Source organism: Siphateles boraxobius, unplaced genomic scaffold, assembly GCF_051911475.1.
Source record: "Siphateles boraxobius isolate OS27281-9 unplaced genomic scaffold, OSU_SipBor_1 24, whole genome shotgun sequence".
Lineage (NCBI taxonomy): Eukaryota > Metazoa > Chordata > Actinopteri > Cypriniformes > Leuciscidae > Siphateles > Siphateles boraxobius.
The window spans coordinates 18090589-18103254 of record NW_027508855.1 but is presented as its reverse complement, the minus strand read 5'-3'; the positions used below and the strand labels follow the sequence as shown (position 1 = coordinate 18103254).

The following is a 12666-nucleotide window of genomic DNA, read 5'->3' as shown; positions in this document are numbered from 1 at the left end:
ATTTGGACACACTTAAGAATATCAGTAACACTTTACAATAAGGTTTCATTTGCTAACATTAGTTAACTACATTAGCTAACATGAACTATCAATGAACAATACTTCTACAGTTAATTAAAACATGTACTACTGAATTTTTAAGATCGAAAGTTTTATGTTAACTAACGTAAGCAAAGGTTAATAAATGCTGTAAGAATATATTGCTCATTGTTAGTTTATGTTAGTTAATGCATTAACCAATGTTATATTTTTTAAATATTTTTTTTACATAATAAATATTTTTATCATATATATTGCATCAGCATTCAGTTTTAAGTGTAGCTTAACTCTTTCCCCACCATTGACAGATATGTCAGGCCTTCCCAGGGCAAGCTAAAGGACTGTGAAGCGTTGGGGTGTTGATGGACTCGATCTACTCCATGTGTTTTGATCATCGTTCTGAATCTGATCTGGATGTAAACTTTGACAAAAATGTTTTTTATCAGCTTTTTGCTCAAAACTTTTGCTTTTTTTATGAAACTTACAAACGTTCAAGTGTTGATTAAAAAATATATATTTATTTTGATATATTGCATGTTCAGATATTCAGACAACAAAATATTTTGGAAACTTTTGTGAAAATGATCAAAAATGCAGGCAGTGGCTGGCAGCTTTTTAGGAAAACACTGGCGGGTAAAGAGTTTAGATCCACATGGTTTCTAGGGCCACTGTAAATTAGATCTATCTTTAATATGGCACGAATGAACGATGCAAATGAAGCATGAAAAGGTCATCTGTGGTGTCCATATTTGTGTTTCTTGGTATTCATAGAACGTGTAACAAAAGACAATACAAATCTCCCAATTCATTTGCTGATGCTTTTTAGTGGCGACGAGTGCCTCAGACAGGTGCACATCCTCCATTTCGAAATTACCCATAATTCTCTGCTAATGAAGCTGAATGACTAAACCAGCACACCTGTAGGAATCAAGTTTTCTGCTTTGAATAGTTCATCAAACCAGCAACATATTCAACTTTTGCAACATGGACTCAACGTCTATGAGAGTTTTTTGTCCTATTTTATCATCCGCCAAGTTCAATCGCAAAAAATACACAACAGAGAACTAGGTGTGTTTGTTAACACTCTAGAGGAAAGGGGAAAAACACACACAAACCTGCCAATGCAGTCAGGGAAACACACACACACACACACACACACACACACACACCTCAGTCGTGCTGAACCACAGGGGAAAGACTTCACAGTGCATTGGCTTTTACGGCCGTCCCGTTTGGCAGTTGGGTAAAATATTCCGGAGCTAAAATTAGCAGCACGGCACAAAGACCCTCATTGAGAAGAACGTCTGGCACGGAAAGTAAAATCACAGTGAACCTGTCCAAACCGTAAGATAGCTGAACAGCTCCCAACGGTTAACCACAAGACCACATCTCCAGATAAACCTTCCCGAGAGCGAGGTGAATCTGATAGAGCTCAATCAGACTCAGAATCCGTATGATGACACGCTCTAATCCTTAGCGCCGGAACACCGGTCACCTTGGAAACTCCAAGGATTCCCTCAGAATTCCCTCAGTGTGTGTGTGTGTGTGTGTGTGTGTGTGTGTGTCTGTGTGTGTGTGTGTGTGTGTGTGTGTGTGTGTGTGTGTGTGTGTGTGTGTGTGTGTGTGTGTGTGTGTGTGTGTGTGTGTGTGTGTGTGTGTGTGTGTGTGTGTGTGTGTGTGTGTGTGTGTGTGTGTGTGTGTGTCTTGCAGACGTCTCTATTTCAGCGCGAGTCAATGAAGGATTATACTCACATCTCTTCGTTCACGCTGAGCTTTAACACACACAGAAAAACATTGGCTCTGTTGAAAGCTTCTATTGTTCAAGTAGATACTCCAGAACAATAGACGCCATCAGCAAAGCTTCACAACACCACTAATATATCAGCCTATTACACATTACAAATTAGTACACTGATATATGAGTTTATCTACGGTGATATCTGAAGAGCCCATTAAACATCAACCAGCGAAAGAATGCTTAAGCAGCCAAAAAGAAAAGCATCTCGGTTTGTACGCTCTCTAACATATATAGTTTTGCTATTTTAAGTCATAAATAAATCTCATACAACTTATTGATAGCAAATGAGACTTTGTACAAAAACTTAATATAACATGATTAAAGAATATTCAGAGTTCAGTGTTGATTACCACAAAATATATATGTTCTTAAAAAAAACTAAAATCTGTGAAAAGCTTGATTGAGCTAAATGCAACTACTGTTGCAATAGTACAACCATGAGACGTAAAAAGCATGAATTCTAGCATGAATTTTTTATACACCAAACTTTCCATGTGAAGACAGTGCTGTTAAAACTAAGGCTGTGTCCAGCAAAGAGTTTTAGCCAGCTCCTCTGAAAACACCTGGCTGCTGTTGTGGGGGTTTTTCAGTTAAGAACCTTTGGTTGCTATGATGTGAAATATATGTGGAAGTGTAACTAGGATCTGATTTTGCAGAGCTAATTCGATTTTTAGTTTATTTCTGAATATAAAAATGTCGACACATTGTAAAAGTACTATCTTTGTCCCTTATTTAAGTGATTTTGTTCTGATGTTGTGCTTGTTGCTGTTGTACAAGCAGGACGTGGCAGTTGGTCAGTGTGGCATTTGTCCCGCCCCTCCTCCACTGTGATTGGACGGCTGGGCAAATGTGACAGTAGGGGGGTTTACATGGAGCATTGTATTCCAATTACAAACAGTTTAAAAGTCCAATCTGGATGAATATGTTTCATCTTAACACTTCAATCATAATAAAAAAACGCCCAAACCGACTGAAATTTCAGTCTTTCGGTTTGAGAGGGGTGGGATAAACCTTTTTTAATCCAATCGATAAGACATGTAAACACTTGATCTGATTGCAAAATGGCTTATGACGCATGGAACGAGTTAATATTGTTGTTGAACCTAATAATAAATGACTGTCTTGTCAATCTAACAAGAAACAAAAAAATTTAACAACTCTTTCTCATCGTCTGTGAAGTGGTGCAGGACAAAGTTCTCCCACAAGTGCTTGGTGTGGGAATGAAAGTATTATGGCACAAAGGTTGTCTCCTAATTAGGACCAAAAATAGATAAATATTAAGTCTGATTTTTAAAACAAAGAAAAGGAGGATGAATAGTATTCGACAACAGAGGGAAACTCTATATTCGTGCAGTGTGCGCATGTCAAAAGATTAAATCTGATTGGAAGCTTTTGACATATAAACGCACACATCAACCCGATCACATTATTTAGCGTTCGTGTAAAAACTGTTTGGAATGTATCCCGCTCCCATTGTAAACCATTGAAAAAAAATAAGATGGCCTTAGGAAAAAATGCGCTGGTGGACACACGGCCTAAAACTACAATTAATAATTTTAGTAATTGAAATCAACAAAGAATTCTGTCAAAAAGTCAAAAATAATTTTTGTGGTAATGCCGCAAAAGCTGTCGATTGAGGTTCACTCTTATTAGACCTGAAATATGGTAGATTCACAGTTTTTAACTCTTAGCCTCAGGTTGGCTTAACAAAACCAGCCTTATTGCTATTCAAAACCCGCACAATGACGGCAAAAACTGTGCAAAAGTAGCCCAATTGGCAACACAGCTTAACCTGTCCATTTTTGACCCATTCAGGCCAATTTCTGACCAGTTATGAGTATAATAGGTGGACATTATTGCATTTTAAGGAGGATCAGCCAATCACAGTGCCAAGAAAGCCACAGCCTCTTCCAATGACGCCACACTTTAAAGAGAAAAAATGTGATGATGTTGATAGATGCTGAAGCTATGTCAGATGGAGGCAGCACCATCAGTCAGGGAGAGTTTATGTGCACGTGAAAATGATGTATACTGCATCTCAGGGACGCAAGATAAATGGGTTATGTGAGAGCTATCCGTCAGCAGTCTATAACTTTATAAGTGCATATTTGAGTAGTGTCAGACATGCACATACAGCCTTGATCACCAGCCCTGCCCCTGAGACAGGAAGTAATGAAACTCAACTAGCATAAGCTCTTTAACAGACATGAGCAGTGGAGTGGGGGTGTGGCATACCGCAAGCGTGCTAAATCTATCTTAATAGCCAATCACGAACATATAAGAGCACAGCAGGGCATCTGTGTAATGTCCCATGTGATAACTAGATTACAGTTTCTGCAGCAAATGTGAATGGTGCTTGCCTGTACTAAACTCATTGCTATGATGCTAGGGTGCTGATTTGATCATATTTATTTGATCAAAAATACAGTAAAAACAGTAATATGGTAAAATGTTATTACAATTTAAAAGAACTGTTTATTCTGTCTATTGTAATATATATTCAAATGTAATTTATTCCTGCGATTAAAGCTGCATTTTCAGTCACATGATCCTTCAGAAATCATTCTAATATTCTGATCTGCTGCTCAAGAAACATTTCTTATTATTATCAATGTTCAAAACAGTTGTGCGGCTTCATATTTTTGTGGAATCTGTGATGCTTTTTTTAGGACTCTTTAATGAATAGAAGAAAAGACTCTTTACTTTAAGAATGTCTTTACTGTGACTTTTGATCAATTTAATACGTTCTTGTTAAATAAAAGTTTTTTTAAATACTTCTTTAAAAAACGTACCGACACCCTTTAACTAAATATAAATACATATTTAATAAAAACAGAGGAATTCCAATAGGGTCCCTAAATATATTTATTTTCAGTTAAAGGGTGCTAATCTCATCATAAAGTGCCTCTGTACACACAGGCATCGAGAAAGCTAGTCATTTCTAGATTGTCTTTCTTTTATCTCTCTCCTCAAAGCGAGAAAATAGGTTTGTGGGTCGTGGGTATGGGTGATTTTACGGTATATTACGCACAGACGTAGAAATGTGTCATTTGGTGTACTGTTTATACCACAGAAGACAAATTTGGACAGCTATTAGTGGACTTTACATTACGTACACATGAGCGTATCAAAGAAAGATGAAAGGCACAGTTTGGTAACAATTTGACGCACTAATATAGAGTTCAACTGATGTGCGAACATGTAAGGATCGCATAACCTTAAACGTGACTCTTTCAATCAAAATCTAGTGTTAAAACTATCTACTGTATTTTACAGTATATGTTACTATTTTGTTTTGTTATACAGTATATTGTGATATAAATCATCATCTTTTCATTTACTTTTACACCAAGAGAAAATAATAAAGTAAGGTTTAATCTAAAAATAAATATTACCACATGTTTATAATATATAAACCACTTTTTCCACACAAAAAAAACTGATACAGACTGATAACGTCATAAAAAATAACTCACACAATGTTATAAGATTTGGGTCATACCGCCCACCCGTAGTGGGTGGATTGCAGAGAGTATTTGCCTTTTGGACAATGGAAAAATGACTGACTTTTATGAGTGTGTGTGGTGTTTTATTCGGCTGGTTGCCATATCTTTTCAGAGAGACAGTATAATACCTGACAGCCATTAATCATAAAGCGCTCCTGGGATTTAAATGGCTCAATTTCCTCTTGATCTATATCTCTTTTCAGCAAGCGATAATATCAGCCCTGCAGACACCAGTGATCTCTCTGTCACTCGCTTATACACACACACACACACCTGGGTCAATGGGAGGTGTGTGTGATCGTATATTACCTGAGGAATGTGCCGTGATAACATTATTTCCTGTATGATAAATCACTCAGTTGAACCTGAAGCCTTTATAGACTCGCTAAACTCCAGATTGGAGATTCTCAAATGCTTTAAATCTGTAGCTTTATCAAAAAGAGCTACTGGGGCCTGCAGCACAACGGCTGATCCCGTAGGAAAGAATATCAAAAATGAGATCTCATTACTATATCTCAATCATTTCTCATAGACTACGTGATTAGAGAGTGAAAACTGAACGCCATGGAACGGCATGAGGGTGAGTAAATAAATTCAATAAACTTGACACTCTCCAGCAGTTTATAATTTACAGGCTAAGGATTTTTAAGAATATTTTTAGTATATTAAGAATATATAAAATTACTACTAGGGGAGTAATGATTCATTGTTTTCTTGATGCATATGCATTAATCTTGAAACGTGGATTTTTGAATCGTGATTTTAAACGGTGCACTCATATTACTATGAATAGGAGAAAGTGCAACGCACAATATGGCGGAATAGGCCCCGCCTTCTAAATAAAAGATCCAATTGCCAATTAACCCTTCACAGGGAGTTTGATTGACAGGATATCTGACCAATCATAATCCGCCATCAGCCATTTTGTTCGACAAAGCAGTCAGGAGAGTTAATAGATTAACGTTGGTGGATTTGAACTTTGAAACAAAGTGTACTGACATCTTTCCACGGTTGAAACAACATTCCTTCTTGTTCATTCATGTTTATTTTATGCTATAAATGAACTAGAAGGAAGAGATGATCGGTTCACGAGCAGCTTTAACTGAGGCTCTACAGCGATCTGTCACGAAACATTAAAGAGCCACAAAATGGTATATATCGTTTCAATTTCTTTAAAAAATGACCAAATTTGAGAGTTGAGACTTTGTTTCATATAATTTTTCACTGTGTGAGAACATGGTGTGGCGTGAGAGTGGCATGGCTTGTCAGTCATAGCAACGGTAACTAAAGGGGGCGGGTCTTTGCGAACGGTCAACTGGTAAAGTCATTGCGTCACTGCAAGTGCTGTTAGAAGCTTCACTTGCTATAGAAACAGACGCGCGCTTATGCGCATTGGCTAGTCAAGCATTAAAAACGATTTTTTTTTTTTTTCATGATTTGAGCATTTAGAAACAAAATTTACGAGACAGTTGTCGTCAGACTTCATTGATGATTTCAAATATAAAATGTATTCATAAGCTTGGTGAATGGCTTTGGATAATTTGATGTTTCCCCATTGAAAGAGATAGGAGCTGCACTTGCATGACTGAAATAGCTGGTTAAGAATCACTGAGCTAATCCATGCCAATATTTTTTTAACAAACAGCTAACATTGAAACTGTAAGTTTACACCTCGTGATTCATAATCCACCTGAAGAATCAATACTCCTCACCTTTCTAATATAAAGACGCTCCATAACCAGCCAGCTGTCAATCAGAATTCAGATCACCTGTGAAGAGAAAACACACAATCAAATACGCCCAAATCCACATGTGAAACTTTCCCTACATACTACACGAATATACGAATGTATGAATACTAGCACATAATCCTCGAATAAATATTGAACTTCTGGGCCTGACACTTCTCTTGAGTCAAATGATGCAATTAATATGACATAAACATGAATGTGTGTGAGTTAATGTGAGCAGTAGTGTCAGGGCGAGGTTGAGACTAATGAAGTTTAAACAGAGACTCCCTTTGAGTCTCACACACACACACTTACAGTACATACACACAACCACACTTCTGCGTTACATTCCGCTAGTCATATTATCATGCTGAACCCAAAGGAAGATTATAAATAGCTATTGACACCCAAACACAGTGTCTACACTGCAAGAATGCTAGTTTTGTTGACTTAGCACACTAGCAGTGTAGACAGTGAGCTTTGTTGATTACGTACAGTATAACAAGAGGGTTCTTTTAAAAAAAAAAATATTTGGCAGTGTTGCTTTGTTGATTCAAACTGAAGCATTTAAGATATGACGCCTTTGCACACTTGCACTTCAGACAGCTTTGCAGTGTTGTTATTGTTAACTAAAACTACAATTATTTTTCAGTAAAATATAAAAGTGAAATAAAATAAAATTTTATATGAAAAACTTAGGACTAAACAAAAATTAGAACTGCCTTGGCAAATAACTTTTAAGGTTTAAAAATAAAAATAAAATAAAATAAATTAGAGATATACAGTATAGAAATATTGAAACCCTAACCCCCAAAATTAAAATTAAAATGAGTATTTTTAGTAGTTTGGTCGACTTTGCACACTTTGCAGACTAACGCAAGCATTCTACTGTTGTTTTACTTACTATCTATAGGCCCATTTGCACCGGGGGAACCTTTTCACAGTTCCTAGCACCATTGGCTAAAATTCCCGGATCTTGGCGAGTTAGAACCGCACAAACTATGTACGATTTTAGTTCTAGGAACTCCTTTTGGAGGAACTAATTTAGCTCCTACTTCAGAGTAGGGTCTAAGCCAGGACTAGGAACTATCCGTGACGTTAGTGTTCGCTGATTGGCCGAACGCACGGGAAACACCAACACCCGCCATTTTTAAAAAAGCTTTGTAAACACACCGATTACAGCCTAAAGGTTATTTACCTCACAAACTAACTCTACGAACATGGAAACCAGAAATAGATGGACCTCTTAACCTTTACGCTTGGAGAAAATCCAACACAACTGTGAGGGGATCAATCAAAACATGATTATTTATCTACTTTCTAAGTATAAGAGTTCTATCTAAAAACGTATTAGACAGGACTGTTAGACAGATCGTAAACTAATGAACACAGAGAAAGCGTGCACTGTACGGCTCAGGCTCTGGCGTTCTCAGCGCCGTCAAAATAAAAGTCACGACAACAAGCGCGGCTTACGTCACTTCAGGGTTCCTACTGGCGGTGCGAACGCAACCAGGGGTGCTTCTCAATATCCCTCCTCGTCTCCTCGCTCCTCTGTCCTCCATCCTATGACCCGGAAACCAATCAAGCACAGCCATCTTGAAGGACATCTCAATTCTCTAATTGCACCGCGAGGAGTCGAGGATCGAGGAGTGAGGAGGCTTTCAGAGGAATCATGAGCGAGGATACACAGGTGTATCCTATGCGGAAGTGTTTTATTGACTAAACGTGACGCACGTATACATTCTCCTCCCCCTTCACATCGGTCACAACAATTTGAATTTATACGTTACCCTTGCTGTTTATACAAACTACACATCTCACATATTTCAACAGGGTATCTTGCTTTATTATTATTCATTATGCATTTCTTAAATAAACAAACTTCAACAACATAAGGGCAGATGCTTTGAGCGCTGCTGATGACGCTGTGAAGTGACGCTCGAGTGATCAAGTATTCCAATGTATAAAAAAAACTTTCGTTCAATTCCTCCGTCCTCACTTTCTTTCCTTGCGTCCTTCCCTCACAACCTACAGGGGGAGGAGCTGAGGCGCTAGGAAAGGAAGCGAGGAAAGGAAACGAGGATGCACAAATAAGAAATGAGAAGCACCCCAGGAAAACATTCCTAGGGGAACCATTCGTTCTCGGGGAACCATCCTAGAACTATCCGGTGCGAAAGACCCTTATGCTTATGGTTTAGAGACAGTAATATAAACGACCTTGACGATTATCATTTAAAGTCAGCAAGAAATGGACGTATTTTAAATATTTCCAAGTGAACACTCGACAACAGTTTTAAAATGATCCCCGTTCACACGGATCTGCAAAAAAGACTAAAAACACTGTATTCTGCTGCCAGACCAGTAGTTGGCGATGTCAATTTGTAAAGAGAAGTTTTTGTAGTTTACAGAGACGATAAATGTATCATTTTGAAAAACTTGCACTTTGAAACCTGTTTCAAATGCCGTTGTTATGTAAATAAACGACAAAACATTCAAAGTTTTCCGTTTTTAGTTTGAAAGTCTAAATTAAACTTAATTGAGAATCAGAAATGTTGATTTTGCAACTAAGTGAAACTAAGTGAAATAAATAGGCTTAAGTTGAAGTATTAAAATTTAATTTATTAAAGCTATATAGATTTTTTTTTAAACCAATAAAAATAACAAGCACAAACTAAAATTAATATGAAAACTGAAAATATAAAAATAAAAGCTAATTAAAATTTGTAATAAATAGTATAATAGTATAAAATAAAAGAATACTAGTTATCAAACTTATAATTTTTTGACTGGATTGTGAAAAGTGAGAGATGTATAGGAATGGAGGCAAATCTGAATGCCACGACATCGTGCCGTTGAATACGTCATAGATGTCTAGAGTCGTATCACAGGAAAAGCAAGTTATGACATTTTGATTAAAAATTACAATGTCAAAAAAAATTAAAATATATAAATATCTGCACCACTAAATCATGCACAATATGACCAGTAACATGCATTAAGAAAATAATAAGTGTCACTTTTGAATTCAGTTTGACTTTTCTAGTTTTTGTCAAATTTTGGGGTGTATTGCTACTCACACATTCCATCTTTCTCTCTCATACACACACTCACATCTGCACTTCGACTCTGGCTGGTCGTTGAGTCTTTCCTGCCTAGTCCCATGACGAAAGGTGGGGGGTGAGGTAAGAATTGGATGCTTTATGCCATATGGTCACACACTCTCCAACGTGAACTCCACATAACACACTGACACACAGCTGGACCTGATTAGTGCCTCTGTGTCTGTGTCTGTGTGTGTGTGTGTGTGTGTGTGTGTGTGTGTGTGTGTGTGTGTGTGTGTGTGTGTGTGTGTGTGTGTGTGTGTGTGTGTGTGTGTGTGTGTGTGTGTGTGTGTGTGTGTGTGTGTGTGTGTGTGTGTGTGTACGCTCACATAGTTTCTGGTCTCTCTGTTCATCCGTGACATTGGGCCTACAGTCATATCAGTGAACTTGTTTTGATATCACACACAACGGCGATGATACTGTTCTAAAAAGCATTTTTGTAATTAAAATAAAGCTTAAAAAAATATAGAATAAAATATTTGATGAACAACTTAAAATAAAAATTAAAAATGTTGCAATTAACTTAAATAAATTAGTGTAAGATAAAGTACTAAAATGACTAATACTGAAAAAAATAAAGAGAAAGACAGATAAATATATATATACTGTATATACATATATTTATTTATGTGACAAAACAGAAGCACATAAGAATAAAACAAACTAAAAATATAAAAAATGCAAATAAAGAATATTAATAAATACTATACAAATATATAACAATACTAAATACTATATACTAAATACTAAATACTAGTACTACAATACTAAAACAACGCTTTAATAAACAAGAACACGTCCTAAGTAAATTCCCCTCTGAAAAGAACGATTAATAGTCTAGTATGTAATTAATAAATCATGCTCACATCCCTCGGACCAATACACCTCCAGTGTTTCCCATTAATTAGAGAGACTGTGGCAGCCCGCCATAGTCTAATCTGTGCCGCCACAGTTTCATAATGGACTGGAAATATTTTAAAACTTCTTATGATAACATAAAAAGTCTCTAACGTTGTTTTGCGCCATTCCTTTGGCAAAGTATCTGTCAAAATCGAAAGTGCGCTAACCCTTACCAAATTGCAAAAGACTGCGATTTAATTAAATAAGTATATATTCTGCTTGTGATGTGAGAATGATACATCATCGATGTCGGGCCAAAACCTTGTGTCTCTATATTTTGTCATTTTTGTTTTATAAAAGTAATGCTATTGGTCATTTTTTACGTCTGTATGTGGGTTTTACAAATATTTAACTAATAAAAACCATTTAAAAGAGGTTGTGACTAAACCTTGCTAATCCATTGGCTCCTCAAACTGTCAGTCAAACCCCATAACTCTCCACCCCGCCTCCATTACGAATGTGCAGAGCCCAGTTTGGAGATCTCTGCTTGTTTGCAATCCAAGGGTAAATAAAGAACTGATGTTTGAGTAAATACAGCGTTTTCTTTACTCAAGAAACACAATGTCCATAAAAGCTAACGTTTTTTGTATTTGAAGAGCAGAGAATATTAGTCTGCGATTTGCCGTCTAGTTGAAGCACGTTTTAAATATCATGTGCATAGCGCTTCATCTTTTGTATCATGACTTATCAAAACTGTGCCGTGGGGAAAAAAAAGGTTGAGAAACACTGATGTAGTTTTATAAGCGCATCGCTGCTTTGTTTATGTAACCGCTAATTCTGCTGTTCCACAAGCGCCACCTACTGGCAAAGACTGATTTTGAAAATTCACCCATATTTGACACATATTTTTAAGCAGCATACAAACAGTGTTGTAAATGTTATCGGCAAGAAATTTATAATAGGCAGGGAGCTAAAAAAAAATGTCTATATGGGGTAGCGGGGCCTACCGTATTGCTGTAGCTCAGGGGCCTTTGGTTATCTTAAGGCGCCCATGATGACTGCAGGCTCACAAAATCCTTTGCGAAACATATAGGCCCACTACATTCTAACATGTTTCTTTAACATGTTTTACAAAGAAGCAAACAGCAACTTATATGCAACACAGTGAAATCAAGGGGTGTTAAACTGATGACATAGTGTGTGACCTGTGCTCGAGTCAACAATTGTTTCTTGTGTTCAAGATGGTTCATAAAAGTCAAAAATCAAGATGTCTAATGGACACAAACAGTCCAATTCCCCTATTATCCCTAGAGAAAGTTGCTCCTGTTGGGATTACTCTCTAAGTGCTGAAAGAGTAGAGGCTATCAAGATAGTGTGAGTTAACTCCTTATCAGAGCAGTTAAAGGTTTCTGTCGCTGTATCATATTCCCCCCAGACGTGTCCCGGACACCATATATCATGACAAAATCACCACTGCAAACCGATCCAGTTTGTTAAAGGAATATTCTGTTTTCAGTACAAGTTGAGCTCAATCGACAGCATTTATTGGCATTACCACCAAAACAAAAATATCTCCAACTGTCTCTCCTTTTCTTAAGAAAATTAAGCAAAAATATTGGTTAGAGTCAGGCACCATGAAATCAAAATGGACA

General features: G+C 37.0%; 1 protein-coding gene across 2 annotated transcripts in view; it reads right to left on the bottom strand.

The window, feature by feature from the left end:
- bmpr1ba (bone morphogenetic protein receptor, type IBa) overlaps positions 1 to 12666 on the bottom strand; it is a 60066-nt gene that overhangs the window by 45788 nt on the left and 1612 nt on the right. The window contains exon 2 of one of the 2 annotated variants that reach the window (XM_077241772.1): positions 7056 to 7112. The exons of the other annotated variant lie outside the window; for it this stretch is intronic. The gene's annotated coding sequence lies outside the window, so the exon portion shown is untranslated. The remainder of the gene's footprint in view (positions 1 to 7055; positions 7113 to 12666) is intronic. 2 annotated transcript variants of the gene reach the window in all.